Source organism: Cherax quadricarinatus, chromosome 8 (assembly GCF_038502225.1).
Source record: "Cherax quadricarinatus isolate ZL_2023a chromosome 8, ASM3850222v1, whole genome shotgun sequence".
NCBI classification, from domain to species: domain Eukaryota; kingdom Metazoa; phylum Arthropoda; class Malacostraca; order Decapoda; family Parastacidae; genus Cherax; species Cherax quadricarinatus.
Window position 1 is genome coordinate 3347341 of NC_091299.1, and position 25126 is coordinate 3372466.

Below are 25126 nucleotides of genomic sequence, written 5' to 3' on the forward strand. Positions count from 1 at the left end.
ACTCCAGTATGTTGTTATGGCAATGTGCAGATTTGGGACCAGGCCCTCGAGTACTTTCCAGGTATATATTATATATCTCTCCTCCGCTCCAATGAATATATGTTTTCACCTTTGCAATATTAATGAATTAACGCTATTATTTATTTACCTATACTCAGATTTATACTCACTGGTTTGCGCTTGCGAGAGAGTGGTATTTTTCGCCTGTATTGTTGCTAGGTTAAGCTCCTTTAACTACGTCTCATAGTTTATTTCCCTCAGTCCCAGGACTAGACTGGCTGCAAACTTTTGGGCTTTTTCGAACTGATCCATTTGTTTGATCAAGTGGAGGCTCTACGCTGGAGCAGCATACTCGATGTTGGGCCTAACATATGTCGCGTGTAAAATCCTAAAGTTTATTTTGTTCAAGTTCCTGTATGCTGCTTTGATATATTATAATTTACATATGTCACATATTATAATTATGTGAGAGACTACATGTGTGTAACAGCCTCTTAGTTGTTATAAACGAAGAGCAGTGTTCTTGGTGACCCACTGTCAGTGTTTGTGGGGTCCTCTTTTGTATTATTCTACATTTTTACTGTGTATGTACCTACTTAGTTGTGCTCGAAGGGTGTTCCGTAGGTCGATCACTAGCGCACTCAGCTCACACACTGAGGTCCGGGGATCGATCACCCCGTTATGGCTGGACAACATTAGGACGTGTTTCCATAAGACATCTGCTGTCTGTAACATGGATACTTGGGTGTTAGTGGACTGGTGTGAGTTGCTTCCTGGGACAAAATCGACCTAATTTGCTCGAAATGCTCTACAAAACAAGTGACATTCTGTATAGTAGTAGGTCATTGATGTCAGCTCGGCCTGTATACCTTGTACTTGTAGAAATCAAGATACATATTATTATTATCATCATCTAATGGGCGTTTACAGGAGTAGTTCACATCTGGCAATTTCTCTTAACTCTTAACAACCGATTTTTTATTCCTGTGCTGCAGAAATCGATCGTATTTGCTCTTTAAGTTGTATGTAGTGTCCGCCTCCACAAGTTGTACGTAGTGTCCGCCTCCACAAGTTGTACGTAGTGTCCGCCTCCACAAGTTGTACGTAGTGTCCGCCTCCACAAGTTGTACGTAGTGTCCGCCTCCACAAGTTGTACGTAGTGTCCGCCTCCACAAGTTGTACGTAGTGTCCGCCTCCACAAGTTGTACGTAGTGTCCGCCTCCACAAGTTGTACGTAGTGTCCGCCTCCACAAGTTGTACGTAGTGTCCGCCTCCACAAGTTGTACGTAGTGTCCGCCTCCACAATTTGTACGTAGTGTCCGCCTCCACAAGTTGTACGTAGTGTCCGCCTCCACGAGTTGTACGTAGTGTCCGCCTCCACGAGTTGTACGTAGTGTCCGCCTCCACAAGTTGTACGTAGTGTCCGCCTCCACAAGTTGTACGTAGTGTCCGCCTCCACAAGTTGTACGTAGTGTCCGCCTCCACAAGTTGTACGTAGTGTCCGCCTCCACAAGTTGTACGTAGTGTCCGCCTCCACAATTTGTACGTAGTGTCCGCCTCCACAAGTTGTACGTAGTGTCCGCCTCCACAAGTTGTACGTAGTGTCCGCCTCCACAAGTTGTACGTAGTGTCCGCCTCCACAAGTTGTACGTAGTGTCCGCCTCCACGAGTTGTACGTAGTGTCCGCCTCCACAAGTTGTACGTAGTGTCCGCCTCCACAAGTTGTACGTAGTGTCCGCCTCCACAAGTTGTACGTAGTGTCCGCCTCCACGAGTTGTACGTAGTGTCCGCCTCCACAAGTTGTACGTAGTGTCCGCCTCCACGAGTTGTACGTAGTGTCCGCCTCCACGAGTTGTACGTAGTGTCCGTCTCCACGAGTTGTACGTAGTGTCCGCCTCCACGAGTTGTACGTAGTGTCCGCCTCCACGAGTTGTACGTAGTGTCCGCCTCCACGAGTTGTACGTAGTGTCCGCCTCCACGAGTTGTACGTAGTGTCCGCCTCCACGAGTTGTACGTAGTGTCCGCCTCCACGAGTTGTACGTAGTGTCCGCCTCCACAAGTTGTACGTAGTGTCCGCCTCCACAAGTTGTACGTAGTGTCCGCCTCCACAAGTTGTACGTAGTGTCCGCCTCCACAAGTTGTACGTAGTGTCCGCCTCCACAAGTTGTACGTAGTGTCCGCCTCCACGAGTTGTACGTAGTGTCCGCCTCCACAAGTTGTACGTAGTGTCCGCCTCCACGAGTTGTACGTAGTGTCCGCCTCCACGAGTTGTACGTAGTGTCCGTCTCCACGAGTTGTACGTAGTGTCCGCCTCCACAAGTTGTACGTAGTGTCCGCCTCCACGAGTTGTACGTAGTGTCCGCCTCCACAAGTTGTACGTAGTGTCCGCCTCCACGAGTTGTACGTAGTGTCCGCCTCCACAAGTTGTACGTAGTGTCCGCCTCCACAAGTTGTACGTAGTGTCCGCCTCCACAAGTTGTACGTAGTGTCCGCCTCCACCATCTCTTCATCTTGTACTTTAAATTCGTCTCTTGAGAGTGAAAAAATCACCTTATAATGCCCCTCATTTGCGTCTTGAGCCGTCATCAGGGTCCCCTGGCTCCCTCCTCGCATCTCAAACAGCTTATCCCTTGATTTAATCCCTGAAATTTTGTAGGTCATGATCATATCCTCCCTGGTTGAGTGTGGGAGTGCAAGTAGGGCTTGGTACAGGTAGATGGGACCAGCCCACACACAGGTAGCGTGTCTAGCTTACTATTGGTAGCCGCTACCACCAGCGAATGCCGTAAGCAGTTATCAGTCACATTAAATACACGATCGTGGAGGGCTGCTTGATTCATGCAGAGGCTGCCTGCACGCAAACACGCCCGCGAACACACACACACACACACACACACACACACACACACACACACGCCTAATACAAAATGGTAACTAACGTGTGCGTGTGTGTGCAAGGTCCTTGTTTATTCAACCAGTGGTTGGAGGTTCATGACCAGTACGACACATGTGAAACTTTGGTCATGTAAACTTGTTTGGTACTAGTGTACACACGTCGGTAAACAAGGAAAGACACTGAACGTGTAAAGGATAAATACTTTACTACAATCTTAGGATTCCGTGAGTCACCGCCCCCGCATCTAGATAAGGATTTTCGTTTGCTATCGTGATTGAGCAGGGTGTCGGTGTTGGCTGCAGTGTAGCGCTTGCACCACAGACTGGTTGATCAGGAACTGACTTGATCAAGTTCTCTTTTGGGAGACAGCCAGTGGTTTGTTAGTAATTCCCTTTGTGTATGAAGGAAGGGTGTTGAAAAGCAGAGTCGAATATTCTGTCAGCAGATGTGGAGACTTTAGAATAGTAATGGATCATCTACGTGCACCCATGCACGCACGCGCGCGCATTCACACACACACACACACACACACACACACACACACACACACACACACACACACACACACACACACACACACACACACACACACACACACACACACAGGCTGGACTTGTGGTCCAGCAACTGGCTCCTTGAATTTACCTCCGCCAAATGCAAAGTCATGAAGATCGGGGAGGGGCAAAGAAGATCGTAGACAGAGTATAGGCTAAGCGGCCAAAGATTGCAAACCTCAATCAAGGAGAAAGATCTTGGGGTGAGTATAATATCGAGCACGTCTCCAGAAGCACACGTCAACCAGATAACTGCTATATATGGGCGCCTGGCAAACCTGAGAAGAGCGTTCCGATACCTTAGTAAGGAATCGTTCAAGACTCTGTACACCGTATATGTCAGGCCCATAGTGAAGTATACAGCACCAGTTTGGAACCCACACCTGGTGAAGCACGTCAAGAAATTAGAGAAAGTGCTAAGGTTTGCAACAAGGCTAGTTCCAAAGCTGAGAAAGGTTAAGAAAAATCGGCCTGACGACACTGGAGGGCAGGAGTGTTAGGGGAGACATGATAACGACATACAAAATACTGCGAGGAATACATAAGGTGGACAGAGACAGGATGTTCCAGAAAGGGGACACAGAAACAAGAGGTCACAATTGGAAGTTGAAGACTCAGATGAGTCAAAGGGATGTTAGGAAGTATTTGTTCAGTCATAGAATTGTCAGGAAGTGGAATAGTCTGGCAAGTGATGTAGTGGAGGCAGGAACCATACATAGTTTTAAGACGAGGTATTATAAAGCTCATGGAGCAGGGAGAGACAGGACCTAGTAGCGACCAGTGAAGAGGCGTAGCCAGGAGCTGCAACCACAATTAGGTGAGTACACACACACGTTCAGGACCCTGTACACCGTGTACGTTAGACCCATATTGGAGTATGCAGCACCAGTTTGGAACCCACGCCTAGCCAAGCATGTAAGGAAACTAGAGAAAGTGCAAAGGTTTGCAACAAAACTAGTCCCGGAGCTTAGGGGTATGTCTTAGGAGAAGAGGTTAAGGGAAATCGACCTGACGACACTGGAAGACAGGAGAGAGAGTGGGGGGATATGATAACGACATATAAAATACTAAGAGGAATCGACAAGGTGGACAGACAGGATGTTCCATAGATGGGACACAGCAACAAATGGTCACAGTTGGGAGATGAAGACTCAGATGAATTACAAGGATGTTAGGAAGTATTTCTTCAGTCATAGAGTTGTCAGGAAGTGGAATAGTCTGGGAAGTGATATAGTGGAGGCAGGATCCATAGATAGCTTCAAGAAGATGTATGATAAAGCTCATGGAGCAGGAAGAGTGACCTAGTAGCGACCAGTGAAGAGGCGGGGCCAGGAGCTGTGACTCGACCCCTGCAATCACAATTAGGCGAGCACATATCTCTCTCTGTCTCTGTCTCTCTGTCTCTCTGTCTGTCTCTGTCTCTGTCTCTCTGTCTCTGTCTCTCTGTCTCTGTCTCTGTCTCTGTCTCTGTCTCTGTCTGTCTCTGTCTGTCTCTGTCTGTCTCTGCCTCTCTGTCTCTTTGTCTCTGTCTCTTTGTCTCTGTCTCTTTGTCTCTGTCTCTCTCTCTCTCTCTCTCTCTCTCTCTCTCTCTCTCTCTCTCTCTCTCTCTCTCTCTCTCTCTCTGTCAAAAACTAAAATTTCTAACTGAAAATGAACTCTGCGTTACTAAATGAGTGTCATTCTTTGCGTTACTAAATGAGTGCCATTCTCTCCGTTACTAAATTAGCGTCATTCTCTGCGTTACTGAATGAGTGTTATGCTCTACGTTGCTGAATGAGTGTGTCATGCTGTTCATTGCTAAATGGGAGTGTGTGTCATACTGGCACAATGCTGCAGCGTTCATGTGAGCACCCAGACTAGTGAAGCCGCCTCAACATGAGCAGTAGCCCAGACAAGAGATTTAAAGGTTCACAATGGGTTGTTATAAGGACCAGTCAGTATAATTATATCTCGTGAAGTTTACCTAGTCATTTCGTACGTTCCATGTATTGCAGTGTGATAATTATCTACTCGAGGCTTTATATGGATACAAGATCAAGATTTCAGTTATCGTTGCACTCAGCGTCACTGGATCATTCTGTAGATTAAAATTTCATAATACAATAGTTTCATTTATCTAGTTAACGTAAAATGTGGATATAATCTTGGATCTTAGATATCTTATCAACAGTAAAGCCATTCGTCATTTCCATTATAGTTTCTGCGAAGGTATGTCTCGTTAGTTTTGTGAAGCATTACGTGGTGGTGTGTGTGGCCTGTCTGTGAACACACTTTACTCAGGTGAAAGTGGCAGCCAGCCCACAAGTGCATGAAAACGCACGCACTTAAGACATTAATTAAAACAACGTTACGAGTGGGGGCTTATGCCTATATATATACTATATGTACTGCCCCTTCTCTCCTTTCTGTTAGTGTGGCTTTGTAAATGGTCCAAGTCGGACTGAAAGGTCGTCTTAAGCTCCTTTCTCATATGTGCGGGTTATTTGTATACTGTTCCAGTCAGGGTATTGTGCCTTTGTTATTTATTTGTCGTGTCATTTTTTAATACACCTTACACACTGATAACTTAGTTTTAATCTAGCAGCGAGAAAATGTTGCAGTGTAATGAGGTTGTTAGTGTCTGGGTCAACATAGTTAACTATTGGTATCACCGTGATGGACGGTGAGTTAACTAGTGGTATCACCGTGATGGACGGTGAGTTAACTAGTGGTATCACCGTGATGGACGGTGAGTTAACTAGTGGTACCACCGTGATGGACGGTGAGTTAACTAGTGGTATCACCGTGATGGACGGTGAGTTAACTAGTGGTATCACCGTGATGGACGGTGAGTTAACTAGTGGTATCACCGTGATGGACGGTGAGTTAACTAGTGGTATCACCGTGATGGACGGTGAGTTAACTAGTGGTATCACCGTGATGGACGGTGAGTTAACTAGTGGTATCACCGTGATGGACGGTGAGTTAACTAGTGGTATCACCGTGATGGACGGTGAGTTAACTAGTGGTATCACCGTGATGGACGGTGAGTTAACTAGTGGTATCACCGTGATGGACGGTGAGTTAACTAGTGGTATCACCGTGATGGACGGTGAGTTAACTAGTGGTATCACCGTGATGGACGGTGAGTTAACTAGTGGTATCACCGTGATGGACGGTGAGTTAACTAGTGGTATCACCGTGATGGACGGTGAGTTAACTAGTGGTATCACCGTGATGGACGGTGAGTTAACTAGTGGTATCACCGTGATGGACGGTGAGTTAACTAGTGGTATCACCGTGATGGACGGTGAGTTAACTAGTGGTATCACCGTGATGGACGGTGAGTTAACCAGTGGTATCACCGTGATGGACGGTGAGTTAACTAGTGGTATCACCGTGATGGACGGTGAGTTAACTAGTGGTATCACCGTGATGGACGGTGAGTTAACTAGTGGTATCACCGTGATGGACGGTGAGTTAACTAGTGGTATCACCGTGATGGACGGTGAGTTAACTAGTGGTATCACCGTGATGGACGGTGAGTTAACTAGTGGTATCACCGTGATGGACGGTGAGTTAACTAGTGGTATCACCGTGATGGACGGTGAGTTAACTAGTGGTACCACCGTGATGGACGGTGAGTTAACTAGTGGTATCACCGTGATGGACGGTGAGTTAACTAGTGGTATCACCGTGATGGACGGTGAGTTAACTAGTGGTACCACCGTGATGGACGGTGAGTTAACCACCGTGATGGACGGTGAGTTAACTAGTGGTATCACCGTGATGGACGGTGAGTTAACTAGTGGTACCACCGTGATGGACGGTGAGTTAACTAGTGGTATCACCGTGATGGACGGTGAGTTAACTAGTGGTATCACCGTGATGGACGGTGAGTTAACTAGTGGTATCACCGTGATGGACGGTGAGTTAACTAGTGGTATCACCGTGATGGACGGTGAGTTAACTAGTGGTATCACCGTGATGGACGGTGAGTTAACTAGTGGTATCACCGTGATGGACGGTGAGTTAACTAGTGGTACCACCGTCACCGTGATGGACGGTGAGTTAACTAGTGGTATCACCGTGATGGACGGTGAGTTAACTAGTGGTATCACCGTGATGGACGGTGAGTTAACTAGTGGTATCACCGTGATGGACGGTGAGTTAACTAGTGGTATCACCGTGATGGACGGTGAGTTAACTAGTGGTATCACCGTGATGGACGGTGAGTTAACTAGTGGTATCACCGTGATGGACGGTGAGTTAACTAGTGGTATCACCGTGATGGACGGTGAGTTAACTAGTGGTATCACCGTGATGGACGGTGAGTTAACTAGTGGTATCACCGTGATGGACGGTGAGTTAACTAGTGGTATCACCGTGATGGACGGTGAGTTAACTAGTGGTATCACCGTGATGGACGGTGAGTTAACTAGTGGTATCACCGTGATGGACGGTGAGTTAACTAGTGGTATCACCGTGATGGACGGTGAGTTAACTAGTGGTATCACCGTGATGGACGGTGAGTTAACTAGTGGTATCACCGTGATGGACGGTGAGTTAACTAGTGGTATCACCGTGATGGACGGTGAGTTAACTAGTGGTATCACCGTGATGGACGGTGAGTTAACTAGTGGTACCACCGTGATGGACGGTGAGTTAACCAGTGGTATCACCGTGATGGACGGTGAGTTAACTAGTGGTATCACCGTGATGGACGGTGAGTTAACTAGTGGTATCACCGTGATGGACGGTGAGTTAACTAGTGGTATCACCGTGATGGACGGTGAGTTAACTAGTGGTATCACCGTGATGGACGGTGAGTTAACTAGTGGTACCACCGTGATGGACGGTGAGTTAACTAGTGGTACCACCGTGATGGACGGTGAGTTAACTAGTGGTATCACCGTGATGGACGGTGAGTTAACTAGTGGTATCACCGTGATGGACGGTGAGTTAACTAGTGGTATCACCGTGATGGACGGTGAGTTAACTAGTGGTATCACCGTGATGGACGGTGAGTTAACTAGTGGTATCACCGTGATGGACGGTGAGTTAACCAGTGGTATCACCGTGATGGACGGTGAGTTAACTAGTGGTACCACCGTGATGGACGGTGAGTTAACCAGTGGTATCACCGTGATGGACGGTGAGTTAACCAGTGGTATCACCGTGATGGACGGTGAGTTAACTAGTGGTATCACCGTGATGGACGGTGAGTTAACTAGTGGTACCACCGTGATGGACGGTGAGTTAACTAGTGGTATCACCGTGATGGACGGTGAGTTAACTAGTGGTATCACCGTGATGGACGGTGAGTTAACTAGTGGTATCACCGTGATGGACGGTGAGTTAACTAGTGGTATCACCGTGATGGACGGTGAGTTAACCAGTGGTATCACCGTGATGGACGGTGAGTTAACTAGTGGTACCACCGTGATGGACGGTGAGTTAACTAGTGGTATCACCGTGATGGACGGTGAGTTAACTAGTGGTATCACCGTGATGGACGGTGAGTTAGCCAGTGGTATCACCGTGATGGACGGTGAGTTAACCAGTGGTATCACCGTGATGGACGGTGAGTTAACTAGTGGTATCACCGTGATGGACGGTGAGTTAACCAGTGGTATCACCGTGATGGACGGTGAGTTAACTAGTGGTATCACCGTGATGGACGGTGAGTTAACTAGTGGTATCACCGTGATGGACGGTGAGTTAACTAGTGGTATCACCGTGATGGACGGTGAGTTAACTAGTGGTATCACCGTGATGGACGGTGAGTTAACCAGTGGTATCACCGTGATGGACGGTGAGTTAACTAGTGGTATCACCGTGATGGACGGTGCATCTACAAGCTTCCATCTGCACTCCACCTTTATTAAACTCATTTACTAGATTTTTTTCTGCAATGATTTTTTTGAACGTACTTTTGACAAACTAAAATAATATATATCCTTTTTTTTTAGGTTAGTTTAGCCAGGGCATAGACACAGACCTGTGCTAGAGGCTAGCAACTTGTTTGACATTAATTTTCTTCTCGGTAATTCTTGTGTATTTATTTCTGGCTTAATGAACTAGTTACTCTCTCGTGTTTAGTTGCTTAGCAGCGGGCCTCCAGCAGCAACAGCCTGGTGGACCAGGCAAGAACCACACAAGCCTGGCCCATGGCTGGGCTCCGAGAATAGTGAAACTCGAAGCTCTTCAAAGGTATATCAAAGGTAAGTAATGAGGATCGTTTAGTTTGTTAGTTGAAACTGTAATATTTTTCTGTTTTGTAGTAAAATAGTTAAAATGGTATTACAAACTGGTATTGTATTATAGATTGGTACTGTATTACAGACTGGTATTGTATTTGACTGGTATAGTATTATAATCAGACAGGTATTACATTGAAAACTGATAGTGTGACAATCAGACTGGTTGATGATAACATTCCTCCCAGCCCCCCTTATTATTACACACGGAAAAGCCATTAATGCAGTCAGTTTTTTAAGTGTGTGTGTGTGTGTGTGTGTGTGTGTGTGTGTGTGTGTGTGTGCGTGTGTGTGTGTGTGTGTGTGTGTTTGAGAGCAGTGGATTTAGTAGTGTTGGAAATGAGGATTATGTGTGATTAGTTGCCTGGGAAGAGTTAGGTTGCTTGGCATGATGGTGATGTCTGTCAGGGTGACGGGATGTGCTGTAGTAGTACCCTAGCTTGACATTGTCAGGGTGACGGGATGTGCTGTAGTACCCTAGCTTGACATTGTCAGGGTGACGGGATGTGCTGTAGTACCCTAGCTTGACATTGTCAGGGTGACGGGATGTGCTGTAGTACCCTAGCTTGACATTGTCAGGGTGACGGGATGTGCTGTAGTACCCTAGCTTGACATTGTCAGGGTGACGGGATGTGCTGCAGTACCCTAGCTTGACATTGTCAGGGTGACGGGATGTGCTGTAGTACCCTAGCTTGACATTGTCAGGGTGACGGGATGTGCTGTAGTACCCTAGCTTGACATTGTTTACGCAATCCAAACATTTCGGTTTGTGTGTGTGGGTACCTTTGATATACCTTTGAAGAGTTTCGAGAGTTTCACTACTCTCGGAGCCCTGCCATGGACCAGGCTCGTCTGGTGCTTACCTGGTCATCCAGGCTGTTGGTGCTGAAGGTCCACTGCTCCACATATCCATCATAGCCTGGTTGATCAGGCACCTGGCGAAGATACTTGTCCAGTTTCCTCTTGAAGGCTTCTACACTTGTTCCAGCCATGTTTCTGATATCTCCTGGTAAGATGTTGAATAATTTGGGATCCTAGATGTTGATACAGTGTTCCCTTATTGTCCCCACCGCACCCTTGCTCCTCACTGGGTTTATTTTGCACTTCCATATCTCTCACTCCAATATGTTGTTTGGCAGAGTGCAGTTTTGGGACCAGGCCCTCGAGCACTTTCCAGGGATCATGTCTTTTCTCCACTCCGTTCAAGACTTGAAGGCGTTCCCAGTAATTTAGGTGCTTTACTGGTTCAATGTGAGCCGTAAACGATCTCTGCATTTGTTCCTGCTCTGCTATTTCTCCTGCTTTGAACGGGGCCGTCAGCACCCAGCAATATTCTAAATGAGGGAACACTAGCGATTTGAAGAGTGTCACCAACGGCATTATTTCCTTTGTTTTGAAAGTTCTCAATACCCACCCCGTCTTCCTGGCTGTCGTGATCTTTGTCTTATGGTCTTTAAAAGAAAGGTCAGCTGACATAATTATTCCCAGGTCTTTTACGTGTTCCTTTCGTTCTATTTGGTGACCCTCTTGAGTTTTGTATATAGTGTTCCTTTTGAGTTCTTCATTCTTTCCATACCTAAGCAGCTGGAACTTATCACCACTGAATGTCATATTGTTCTCCACTGCCCACTGGAAAACCCTGCTTTTGTCTTCCTGTAATTTTTCAGTGTCCTCTACCGTAGTGGCTTTCATGCTTATTTTAGTGTCATCTGCAAATGATGATACAAAAGTGTGCCGGGTGTTTTTATCTATGTCTGCTATGAGGATGAGAAACAACAGAGGTGCCAGGACAGTGTCTTGGTGCACTGAGCTTTTGACCTTGCTGATGCTGGATCTTGCTTCTGTTTACTACTACTTTTTGTGTTCTGTGTGTTAGGAACCCGAAAATTCATCTGCCTACCTTCCCTGTAATGCCCATGACCCTTATGTGCGCTATCACTCCATGATCGCGTTTGTCAAACGCCTTTGCAAAATCTGTGTAGATCACATCTGTGTTTTGGTCGTCTTCCAACGTCTCCGTAATTCTGTCATAATGGTTCAGCAGCTGTGACCGGCATAATCGTCCTGCTCTAAAACCATCCTGGTCCGGGTTGTGCTGGCCTATGAAATTTGTAATCTGCCGTCTCATCACTCTTTCGAAAATGTTTATAATGTGAGAAGTTTGGGCTACTGGACTGTTAATTAAATTCATTTAAATATATTTATTCCAGAGCTGGTGTGTTTTTTCAGTTTATTCGTATGATTTGACATAGCTCTACGCAGAGTGTAACATTATCCCAATAAATACAACGTGTCAGTGGGGAAGACAATAACAAAATAGCGGACTCTGGTAAAAAGGACATAATACGATGGAGTCCTTTATTCGTACAACGTTTCACCCAACATAAGACAAAACCAAATGTTAGGTGAAACATTGTACAAATCAGTTACTCCACTGGCCTGGTCTCTCTTTCACCAGTCTCATCGACTACGTCATTATGATGCTGTTGGTCAGTGTTCATGTGGCCTTGACCACTTGTTTTCGTGCAACTGTACTCACCTAATTGTGGTTGCAGGGGTCGATTCATAGCTGTTTGCCCCGTCTCTTCACTGGTCGCTACTAGGTCCACTCTCTCCCTGCTACATGAGCTTTATCATGCCTCTTTTTAAAGCTATGTATGGAGCCTGCCTCCAAAACATCACTCTCCAGACTGTTGCACTTCCTAACAACTCTGTGACTGAAGAAGTACTTCCTAACAGCCCTGTGACTCATCTGAGTTTTCAACTTCCAGTTGTGACCCCTTGTTGCTGTGTCATCGTGAAACATTCTGTCAATTGCTCTTAGTATTTTATATGTTATAATTGTGTGTACTCACCTATTTGCTCACCTATTTGTGGTTGCAGGGGTCGAGTCCTAGCTCCTGGCCCCGCCTCTTCACCGGTTGCTACTAGGCCCTCTCTCTCCCCGCTCCATGAGCTTTATCAAACCTCGTCTTAAAACTGTGTATGGTTCCTGCCTCCACTACGTCATTTTCTAGGCTATTCCACTGCCTTACAACTCTATGACTGAAGAAATACTTCCTACTATCTCTCTGACTCATTTGTGTCTTCAACTTCCAATTGTGTGTTTGTGTGTGGGTGTGTGTGCGCGCGCGTGCATGCGTGCGTGCATGAGTGTGTGCGTGCGCGCGCACGTCTGTTGCTTTGTGATTATCTTCATATATGCGTGTATGTCTTGTCTGCAATGTTCAACAACTGCTGTTCATGCAGTGTTCAGCTGCTGCTGCAGCGCTGTATAGCCCTTGTGGCTTAGCGCTTCTTTTTGATTATAATAATAATCAGCTGCTGCTGCCCGTGCAGTGATCAGCTACTGTTGTGAGTGCAGTGTTCTTCTGTTGTGTGCTGCTGTCCATGCATCGTCTCACTATGTTCTTACGTGTCTGTGTTAGGTTGAATGTAGTTAGGTATTGCGTCTGTCTGGCAATTAGCGGAATGCGCCACTCCTTCCATTAAATGATCCACTCTGATTTAACGCTTTTGTTTTGTCTGTGCCTGTGTTTACCTGTCCGTGTCCATGTGTGTGTGTGTGTGTGTGTGTGTGTGTGTGCTGGGTGCGTGTTTGGCATGGTGTGCGTGGCTGGGTGTGCCAGTTAAGCTTCGTTTTGCCTGGTGATGCAGGGTAGAACGGGTAACCATGAGTGCTCCTTGTGAATATCAGATTACCTCTCGAGGGACCAGAGAAAATGGATTTTTTTTTTTTTTAGCAGTGGCTGTGGTTTATTAGTCAGGAAACAACAGTGCCTCCTGACACGAGTCTGTCATATAATGGCACGAGTCTGTCATATAATGGCACGAGTCTGTCATATAATGGCACGAGTCTGTCATATAATGACACGAGTCTGTCATATAATGACACGAGTCTGTCATATAATGGCACGAGTCTGTCATATAATGACACGAGTCTGTCATATAATGACACGAGTCTGTCATATAATGACACGAGTCTGTCATATAATGACACGAGTCTGTCATATAATGACACGAGTCTGTCATATAATGAGACTCTTGTGGGGGTTGGGGTAGGGTTGGGGGAAACTACCAACTTGGATAATAATATTCAAGTAACGTTTGATTTTTGTATTGAAAGTTCAGAAGGTCATGAGGATCATATCCCAGAATTTTCATAAAGAATGCATTAATTTTTTTTTTTGTTATGGCGACACTTATAAGACGTTTACGCAAAATTAGGATTACCAAAAGTGTTTTAAGTGAGAGTACAGGATCAAGTGAAGCCAATTTAATGTTATTGCAAAGACAATAGTAGGACATTACTCTTTATTTTTTTAGGGAAAAAGCAACAAAAGCTTCAGAATATTTTTGAGAGGATGATACAATGTTATGACTTACTCATGCTTTTGCAGTAATACCAGTTGTGCTTCACTTGATCTAGTAAAGTCACCCAAAACACGTTTGGTAATCCATGTTTAATGTAAACGTGTCATATATGAGGCCGTGATAAAAAAAAAAGGCAATCTTCATGGAATTTCTAGGATCTGATCTTTATGCCCTTCTGAAATTTCAGTATAAAAATCAAAAGATTCTGACTGTTATTACCCAAGTAAGTACTTTCACCACTCCAACCTCCCACCTTAAGCATTCGCTGGCCTATCCAGCTACGTTGTATACCTCATTTACAAAAAGGATCGCTCCATAGTAGTGTATCCTAAGAAGTTGATAACCTTTCGGATATCTTAACGACAATTTATATTTTTTTTCGCCAATAGACACAAAACACTGCACTTATACCTTTTACATAACAATATAGTACAGTACTTCCGAAAGGACTAGATTTTCCTTAAACGAATTTTGCCCAGGATAAGACTTCCAGCATGACTGGTGTTTTCTTAACATTTCTTGTAAATCCACATCTTTTTTAATTGCTAGTGGTAGAAGAAACTTGGAAAGAGGTGACAGGAGGGTGAGGGGTGTTGGAAGGAAGGTGTGTGAGAGAGGGGCCACTAATCAAACACTGTCTCTTAGTCTTGCCTCTGATTTGCGTTAACTCGTGTAGCTTTTGAAACAATTCTGCGTCCGTGGTGTGTATGTATTGTTGGGAGGGGAGGATTGTGAGAGGCGAGTACAGGTGTAATAACTGTAGACATTGTATATGCAACAGTTGTAGCTCCAGGGTGAAGGTCGAGAACATCATTATGTGTGTAAATAGTATTCACGTAATGGTATTCGCAGCCGTGTGGGTGACCGACTTGGCACCATCACTCTTATGGCATAGTCTGCCACCTCTGACGCTTCCGCCAGACATGGCACACTAGGTCGTGGTTAAGTTCTCTGCACACACCACCTGTGTGCACCATCTTCTGCTTCACCTGTTCTCACCACCCTCATCTCTCATTCAATTTGTCCTGCAAAAAGAACAGTTATTTTCGCAAGTATTACAGTGTGCCACATCAACCAGGCTGGGATGGCTATGTGGGTTAACAGGCCATTAAGAGCAAGTCTGTTTGAAGAGGCCTGCCAGGCCTCGTGCAGAGCTACGACGCTAGAACAATCCTGGAAAGCTGTGGCTGGTAAATCACACGTAAATTGTTGATTTCTGCCTGATCTAAGCAACTAGAAAATTATTTCGTACACTAGGTTAACCTAAATTAACCTGTAGTTCGGCATAGTTAACCGCCAGTAAGGAAATGACATAAATGACTGGCTTGCGTGTTGCATTCTCGCTGGACATGCGGAATGTGAAGGTGTTACTTAAGACCCTTATTAGAAGACTGGAGTACATCAGGCACACGAGCAGTGTGCTGATAGCTCTTACTCAACACATGAATACTTCCAGTGCCACTGGAGTTTCTAACATACTGGTATTTTGTCCAGGAAATGACTTCCAGTAGGCCTGGAGTTTCTATCACATTCGTATAGCGTTCTTTTTCCTGAATTCGACCAAAACAGTTGGTTAATCTATAGGTATCTAATTTTACTGTGATATAGGCAGGGATGTAAAGAAATGTTTTTACGTTTCGCACACCTAGTGGCCCAGACTCTCACGGTTGCAGGCAGTAACGGCCTGGTTGATCAACCAGTTTACAGGGCCTGTGATATTAGAACACAGAAAATCGATCATAGATATACCGCAAGTATGCGTGTCACTTACAATATTTCTCTTCCTGCTTGTAGTTAACATTTTTCCGTTTATTAGTAGAGACGAACCTTCACACATGCAAGACCTATCACACGCGTCACTTTGCTTCACAACTTGTCAGCCACTTGTCTATATGTAGCTGTTGACCACATGTAGCCAACAGTTCAGTGTTTTGCTTGTTCTCTAGGAACCCATTGATACATTGTCCTGATCCTCTGTCTCTCAGGTACCAATTTCACCAACAAAGGGCATCGAATCCTTTTGACACAGATATCCTTTTATCCGTCTTGTGTCATAGTGCATCGTGTGTCGGCATATTTTCATTGAATATCAATTTAGCGTTGCACCGTGGAGCGAGTTTTTGTAGTGCCACTTATCAGAGATCAGAAACATTATATATATATATATATATATATATATATATATATATATATATATATATATATATATATATATATATATATATATATATTGATTGACGATATATATATATATATATATATATATATATATATATATATATATATATATATATATATATATATATATATATATATATATATATATATATAATCGTCAATCAATTTCGCTTCTCTTTTTGTCTTTTTATCTCCATTTTTTCATCCATCTACATTTTCTACTTAAATACAAATGTTCAAATCTCTTCATAGTAATAAGATTAATACGAATTAAGAACTCTACGAATTTGAATCATATTTTCCTGGTTTATACTTGTCTGTGACCTTGTTTTATCCTTTCCTGGTCTATATCCCTACTTTATCCTTCCCTGGTATGTACCATTACTTTATCCTTCTCTAGTCCCTGCTTTATCCGTGTCTGTCTACTTTTTTCCTTCCCTTGCCTTTGTCCCTGCTTTATCCTTTCCTTTTCTCGGTCTCTGCTATATCCTTTCTTTATCAGATTTTGCTCAGGAAGCGCTCTTCTTACAGACTAATTTTAGCATTAGAAGTTCCTACTATAAACCACTTTGAAGATAAGAGACAATTTGGGAGTTCAAACACCCACTACATTATTTTTGAGTGGCTAACTAGCGGGAACATTCGCGGAGCTCGCCAGGGAATTCTCTCAAGTGTGACCACATTTATCTTGAGCCTTGCAAAAGTCTGGCCCAAGTGTTGTGTTGTAAACTACGAGATGGACATTAATACAGGAGTTCTCTCGCAGCCCTTCCATAGGCCTCACTTCGTTTGGCTGCTTAACCAACCTGACTGTGGCCCACATCCTAGATCAGCTCTCCGGCTGATGTTTTTTTTTTTTTTTGTAAAAAATTAGTACAGCAAGCCTACGTTGTAGAAGCATGCAAGGAATAAACGAATTAATGGATAATATTAGTTTTTGGATAGTTAAATCGATTAAAAGAAAGGAAGACATTAACACAAGGGTTGCCCAGACACACTAATACCCGAGTTCACGAGACGCAATAATACACAAAGACAGTAGTTTTCAAAAGGAAATTAATCCAGTTTCTGCGTTGAAGTACTGGATTAGCTTGGTTGTGGGTTAAATATGGACCTGCGGGCAGTGTTCACCATTATCTTACTGGTTGATGAAGTGGTCACTAGGGAAGTCCGCCCAGGCTAGGTTGCGGTAGAACTCCCGAAATCGATCACAGGTACAGGACGAATTCATGACATTGGGGTACACCCAAGGTATCGTTCACCCAGCAGAATCAAAATTGTTCAGAGAAGTACGAGTGTGAAATGGAAGCCTGTTAAATGTTTTGCTCTGGCAATGTTGCTGATATTTTTTTTGTCTCGTAAGAATGCATGATGACAAGTAAATCCTCAAATCTCTTATTTATTCATCATACCTTAATATTTAATTGTATTTCTTGATAGTTTTTGTTCCTGTAATATTTCATCTTCAACTTAGAGGCGTGTTTAGATTATTATTATAATCAAAAAGAAGCGCTAAGCCACAAGGGCTATACAGCTAGGGCGTGTTTAGAGACTAGTCTGGGGAGGTGATCCTCAGAGCATTTAATACAAGTATTAGACAGGTGAGCTACTAGTACCGGACACAACAATTCACAGTCCCTCGAAATGTGAAAGTAAAAACTTCAGTATTTCAAGGTATATAACTTGATTTTTTTTGTTTCTTCACCTTCATAGTTTTGTATCATCCTTTGTGGACTGCAAAATAAGCAAAAAAACCTCCTTGGTACTATACCTTTGATACCTTTGAATACCTTTGAATTTCGAGAGTATATCTACTCTCTGAGCCCGGCCATGGGCAAGCTCGTCTGGTGCTCGCCTGGTCAACCAGGCTGTTGCTGCTGGAGGCCTGCTGCCCCACATATCCATCACAGTCTGGTTGATCTGGCACCTGGTGAAGATACTTGTCTAGTTTCCTCTTGAAGGCTTCAACACTTGTTCCAGCCGTGTTTCTGATATCTTCTGGTAAGACACTGATAATTTGCGCGCCTCGATTCCAACAACCTGGTTGAACATTCAGCCACTAGGAAAGCCTGTTCTCGGGCTGGGCTATAAGAATAGAACTCTCAAAACAGGTAAGGGTATCTGTCTTAACCTATTTTTAAAGGTACTCGAGGTATTCGCTTCAATGACGATACTTGGCACTTTGTTCCACTCGTATATACCTCCATTGCAAAACCAGTGCTTTACTATATCCTTTCTAAATCCGAGTTTACCAGCTTTAATCCGTTGTTTTGCGTTCTTTCTTCATTAGATAATTTTCAAGGTGTAGTGTAAACAAGCGTGGTGTAGCGAAATGTTGGCGCTTCTTCCCCGTGTGTTATTAATATGCTGTAACGTTTTAAGCTTGTCTTCCTGCTCGGTATGGGAATCTAATCTATTACTCTGACAAGGTCAACCAATACTGTTTGTATGACAGGCCAACCTCTCCTAAAAGGCATGTTAAAAATTGGAAAAAAAAAGAAACACGGAAATAGAGGTGCTACTTTGAAGTTCCCGTATTCGAATTTTCGCAGGTTTCCTGGGTCAGAGATGGCGGCGGCGTAGAGTATTACAATCTTATGTGAAGTAGCGTATAACCAGGCCTGGTCATGGACCGGGCCGCGGGGAAGTTGATCCCCGGAATACCCTCCAGGTAGGTAACTTGCAAGTTTCGAGTTTCATGCCGGTCGGTCGTTCAATTAAGGTTACACGGACATTTTTTGTGCAACAGAATGTTATATTTAAAAGAACTGTGTTAGTTACCATTTCGTCCTAGGTACATGTCGATTAGACACTAGGCCTGTTGTGTGTGTGTGTGTGTGTGTGTGTGTGTGTGTGTGTGTGTGTGTGTGCGCGCGCGCGTGTGTGTACTCGCCTAATTGTACTCACCTAATTGTAGTTGCAGGGGTCGAGACTCAGTTCCTGGCCCCGCCTCTTCACTGAATGCTACAAGATCCTCTCTCTCTCCCTGCTCAGTGAGCTTTATCATACCTCGTCTTAAAGCTATGTATGGCTCCTGCCTCCACTACTTCGCTCGCCAGACTGTTCCACTTCCTGACCACTCTGTGACTGAAGAAATGCTTCCTAACATCCCTGTGGCTCATCTGAGTCTTCAACTTCCAAGAGTAACCCCTTGTTTCTGTGTCCCCTCTCTGGAACATCTTGTCTCTGTCCACCCTGTCTATTCCACGCAGTATTTTGTATGTCGTTATCATGTCTCCCCTATCCCTCCTGTCCTTCATCGTCGTCAGGCCGATTTCCCTCAGCCTTTCCTCATAGGATATTTCCCTTAGCTCTGGAACTAACCTCGTCGCAAACCTTTGCACTTTCTCTAATTTCTTGACGTGCTTGATCAAGTGTGGGTTCCAAACAGGGCTAAATACTCCAGTATGGGCCTGACGTACATGGTGTACAGTGTCTTGAAAATTTCCTTACTTAGGTATCGGAATGCTAATCTCAGGTTTGCCAGGCGCCCATATGCTGCAGTAGTTACCTGGTTGATGTGTGCTTCCGGAGACGAGTTCGGTAAAAAAAACCATACCCCCGGCCGGGATTGAACCCGCGGTCATAGAGTCTCAAAACTCCAGCCCGTCGCGTTAGCCACTAGACCAGCTAGCCACAATAAGCCGGGATTGAACCCGCGGTCATAGAGTCTCAAAACTCCAGCCCGTCGCGTTAGCCACTAGACCAGCTAGCCACAATAAGATTCATGCCGTCATGTTGACGGCAGTGAAGGGACTTGAGCTAGAGTTCGTCACGGCCACACTAGCTTGAGATTCGTCTGTAAAAACTTGCATTTGTGGTCACAGTGGTGCCTGTGCTAACCTTCCTATGGTGTAGAAATATACCTAGTTGGATGAATCTTATTGTGGCTAGCTGGTCTAGTGGCTAAGGCGACGGGCTGGAGTTTTGAGACTCTATGACCGCGGGTTCAATCCCGGCCGAGGGTATGGTTTTTTTGCAATCGTGTCATTACGATTTCTTGAGTCACGAGTTCGGTGTTATACTCGCGCGAAGATCTTTCTCCTTGAGCGAGGTTTGCAGTCGTTGGCCACCTAGCCTATACTCTGTCTGCGGTCTTCTTTGCCCTTCTCCGATCTTCATGACTTTGCATTTGGCAGGGTTGAATTCGAGAAGCCAGTTGCTGGACCACGTGTCCAGCCTATCCAGATCACTTTGAAGGCCTGCCTGATCCTCATCTGATTTAATTCTCCTCATTAACTTCACATCTTCTGCGACCAGGGACACCTCTGAGTCTATCCCTTCCATCATGTCATTCACATATACCAAAAATAAGCACTGGTCCTAGGACCGACCCCTATAGGACCCCGCTCGTCACAGGTGCCCACTCTGATACCTCATCACGTACCATGACTCGTTGTTGCCTCCCTGTCAGATATTCTCTGATCCATTGAAGTGCCCTTCCCGTTATACGCGCCTGATCCTCTAGTTTCTGCACTAATCTCTTGTGAGGAGCTGTGTCGAAGGCCTTCTTGCAGTCCAAGAAGACGCAATCAACCCAACCCTCTCTCTCATCTCTTACTTCTGTTACTTTATCATAAAACTCCAGAAGGTTTGTGACACAGGATTTGCCTTCCATGAAACCATGCTTGTTGTCATTTATACTTTTGTTCCACTCCAGGTGCTCCACCACTCTCCTCCTAATAATCTTCTCCATGACTTTGCATACTATACACGTCAGTGACACAGGTCTATAGTTTAGTGCCTCTTTTCTGTCTCCTTTTTTAAAAATGGGAACTATATTTGCTGTCTTCCATACCTCAGGTAGTTGCCCAGTTTCAAGGGATGTGTTGAAGATTGTGGTTAATGGGGCACACAGCATTTCTGCTCCCTCTCTAAGGACCCATGGGGAGATGTCCGGTCCCATTGCCTTTGAGATATCAGGGTCACTTAGCAGCTTCTTCACCTCAGTTGTGTGCATGTCATCCAGCACTTGTTGGTATATTCCCTGTTGGTTGTGTGTGTGTGTGTGTGTGTGCGTGTGTGTGCATGCGTGTATGCGCTCATATGTGTGCGTGAAACTCTGTAGTTCTGTAAACGGCTAGAAAATACAAAATGGTTCAGCAAGTAATTGGGGACGAAGCAATGGGTCGGTCACAGTGTTTTGAATGGTTTTTCTCGATTCATCATCATTAACATCAGTTGAGGATGATGAACAAACTGGTCGTTCGTCAACGTCAAAAACAGACGTCAACATTGAACAAGGAAGGTAGTGTTATTAAGGAAGATGGTGGTCAGAGTATCCTGGACATTACAAGGGCTGTGGGAATGTCTTGTGGGTAGAATTTAAGTATTTTGACTGAATATTTGAACACGAGGTGAGTGGCTGCGAAATTTGTGCCTCGCTTCTCCACTCAACACCAGGAAGACCATCACTTGGATGTTTATCAGGACCACAGAAGACAAGTCGACGATGACCAAGATATTCTTTCAAAACTTGGATCTATGGCTGTGACCCAAAGACCAAGCAATAGTTTTCACGGTGGAAAAATCCCAATTCACCCAAACCAAAAAAAGGCATGCCAAGTCAATAGCAATTTCAAGTGCATGCTTTTTTTTTTACAAAGGGGGGTTCGTTCACAAAGTATTTGTTCCAGCAGTGCAGATAGTTTACCAAAATTTTTACATCGTGGGCGTCCAACGATTTTCTCATACACCGTGACAGTGCCCCTGCACACACACAGCAATGTCTGTCCAGTGTTTTCTGGCCAAAAACAAAATGGCAGTCGTCTCCTATCTTCCCCAATCTTGCCGCCTTTGACTTCTTTCTCTTCCCCAAAATAAGAATGACACACAAGGGGCAGCGTTGTAGTGCCGGTAGGTAAGAAGAGTTCTAAAGTGTCGAAAAGTGGCAGACCCTCCCAAAGAGATTACTTCAAGGGAAATATCTTCATCTAGGTGATTAGGTATGACTAATTATATATATATATATATATATATATATATATATATATATATATATATATATATAGTGCCGAATAGGCAGAACTTGCGATCTTGGCTTAAATAGCAACGTTCATTTTGCCGTATAGGACAAGCGAAAATTTGTGTATGCATTAATTTCGCCAAAATCATTCTGAACCTAACGAAAAAAATATATTTCACTGTGTTTTGTTTACAGTAATTTAATACTAAACAATCTAAAATATATTTAGTTGGGTTAGGCTAAAATAAATTGCTCTTATTATAATAAGGTTAGTTAAGTTTTTTAAGATTCTTTTGGTGCAAAATTAAAAAAATTTACATTAACATTAATGAAAAAAATATATCTTTAAACGTATAAAAGAAAATTTCAGAAAGGACTTAATTTTAAATGAGTTCCTCCTAATTGACCAGTTTTACATATTCGGCACGACATATATATATATATATATATATATATATCTATATATATATATATATATATATATATATATATATATATATATATATATATATATATATATATATATATATATAATATATATATATATATATAATATATATATATATATTTGTATGCGTGTGTCGTGCTGAATAGGTAAAACTTGCGGTTTTGGCTTAAATAGCAATGTTCTTCTTGCCGAATAAGGCAAGCGAAAATTTGTGTAACGCAATAATTTTGCAAAAACCATTCTGACCCTAACGAAAAAAATATATTTCATTGTGTTTGGTTATTATCAAATTGTAAACTTGTCTAAAATATATTTCGTTGGATTAGGCTAAATTAAATTGTGCTTGTTATAATAAGGTTAAGTAAGTTTTCTAAGGTTCTTTTGGTACAAAATTATTAATTTTTACATTAACATAAATGAAAAAAATATATCTTTAAACGTATAAGAGAAAAAAAATTTCAATCCAAAAAGGGACAACCAACCTTATTCAACTAAAAATATGTTGGTTGTCCCTTACCATGAAAACTTGGTTGATAAGCCTTCTCTTCTTAAGACTTTTAATATCAAAGTTGTATTTAAAAATCTTGATACAGTAAAAAAAAACTTTTGATGAAGAATTTCCCCCAAAATGCTGACGGATGTGTCTATAAGATTCCTTGTGAAATTTGCGATAAAGTTTATTACGGTCAAACTGGTAAAAATCTCGAACTAAGATTAAAACAAATATAGCATTAGAATTGGACAAGATTCTAATGCCCTATTTATTCATGTGAGAGATTTTAACCATCCAATTAATTTTCAAAAAGTTGAGAAAGTTGCATCAAGCAAATCCATGGTCGACCGAAATATAATTGAATCGTGTTTCATAAAAAGCAGTTTTAAAATAATATGAATATTTCCTTTGGTTTATGTAAATTGAATTCATTTATAATTAATAAAGTTTGGGAAGAATTTAATGTTACATTAAACAATAAATCTTAATTATTGGGTAGAGTATTAGGGGTGTTTCACAAAGTTGGGTGCTGTCACGCGTGTATGAGGTGTTGCTTTGTTGTGGGATGTGGTGGTGAGGTATAGTCTTGACCCTTTATATGCCTTCCTTTGATGTTTTGTTTTTATAGTTCCTTGATAATGTGAGAAGTCACGAAACTCTTGGAATTTCACTATTTTTTTCACAGTGGTTGTTTTGCATATTCAGCATCTTACCAGAAGATATCAGAAACAAGGCTGGAACAAGTGTAGAAGCCTCCAAGAGGAAACTGGACAAGTATCTTCACCAGGTGCCAGATCAACCAGGCTGCGATGGTGTCGTAGGGGTTCGCCAAGGGATGTAGGTGAAAGAATACACACGTAGGATGTTCTAGAAGGCGTATAATGTGAGAGTCTTGAGGAGAACCCAGAGCCTGACCTTGTAGTCTGCGATCGCCTTCAACTGTACTCTCTGACTGACCACCGCCCTGGGGCAAGGTGGTCCAAAAGGAGAGGGAACTCGTGACGTCATAGCTAGGGAGGCAGTGACTCACAGTAACGGTTTTAACTGAATATACCTGTACACAGTACTACTGACAATGGATGTATGGGGCATCGGGCTTCCAGCAGCAACAGCCTGGTTGACCAGGCAAGTACCAGACGAGCCTGGCCCATGGCTGGGCTGCGAGAGTAGTGAAAGTCTCGAAACTCTTCAAAGGTATATCAAAGGTATATCACAACAGCAAGGAAAATAATAGACTGGATAACAAGAACCTACAAATGAGAAAGGCCGTGATGATAATACTTTTTAAGGCACTTGCACTCTCTAGACCGGAATACTGCTGTACTCTAACAGCCCCATTGAAGGCAAGCAAAACTGCATATCAAAACTGTACTGCAAATTTTCACAGTCTGTATCTATGTAAACACCTAAATTATTAAGAATGTCTCGTAAATTGTTACTTTTGGAATGCAGGCTAGGAAAAATGTACCATAATTCATATATACCTGGAGATTATTGGATGTACTGGTTGCAGATCTGCACTTTGAAGTTACTCTTTTCGAGAACAAAAGGCTCGGCAGACAGTGAAAAATACTGCCAATGAAAAGCTGGGTTACAGCAAGTATACCTAACATATAACTCGATAAACGTAAAGTCTAATAATTCTCAACAGCCTCTTTTCAAATGTAAGTAGAATTACCGACAGACCCTCGCTGTCTTCAAGAGGAAGTTCCTCGAGTCTGTTTATACTCAGCCGGCCTGTGGTGACCCAGTTATGTCTATATGGAATAGAGTACTACACACTGCGAGTGTTCCCACTATGTAACTTATATAGAATAGAGTAGCTGCATATCGTGGTTGTATCGATATTTTTTTTTTATAATATTGAGAGGTCATCAGGGACCTCTTGGAGGAAGAACAGTTATCGTGATGACGCCATGGTCCGCCATCCCCGGCTTTCGCTCTCGCCCTATGCTCAAGCTTAGCCAATTAGGACACTT

General features: G+C 43.5%; 1 protein-coding gene across 5 annotated transcripts in view; it reads left to right on the plus strand.

Annotated features, from left to right (window-relative positions):
• Positions 1-25126, plus strand: part of LOC128685179 (serine/threonine-protein kinase WNK3) — a 638681-nt gene that overhangs the window by 218147 nt on the left and 395408 nt on the right. The gene's annotated exons all lie outside the window — the stretch shown is intronic.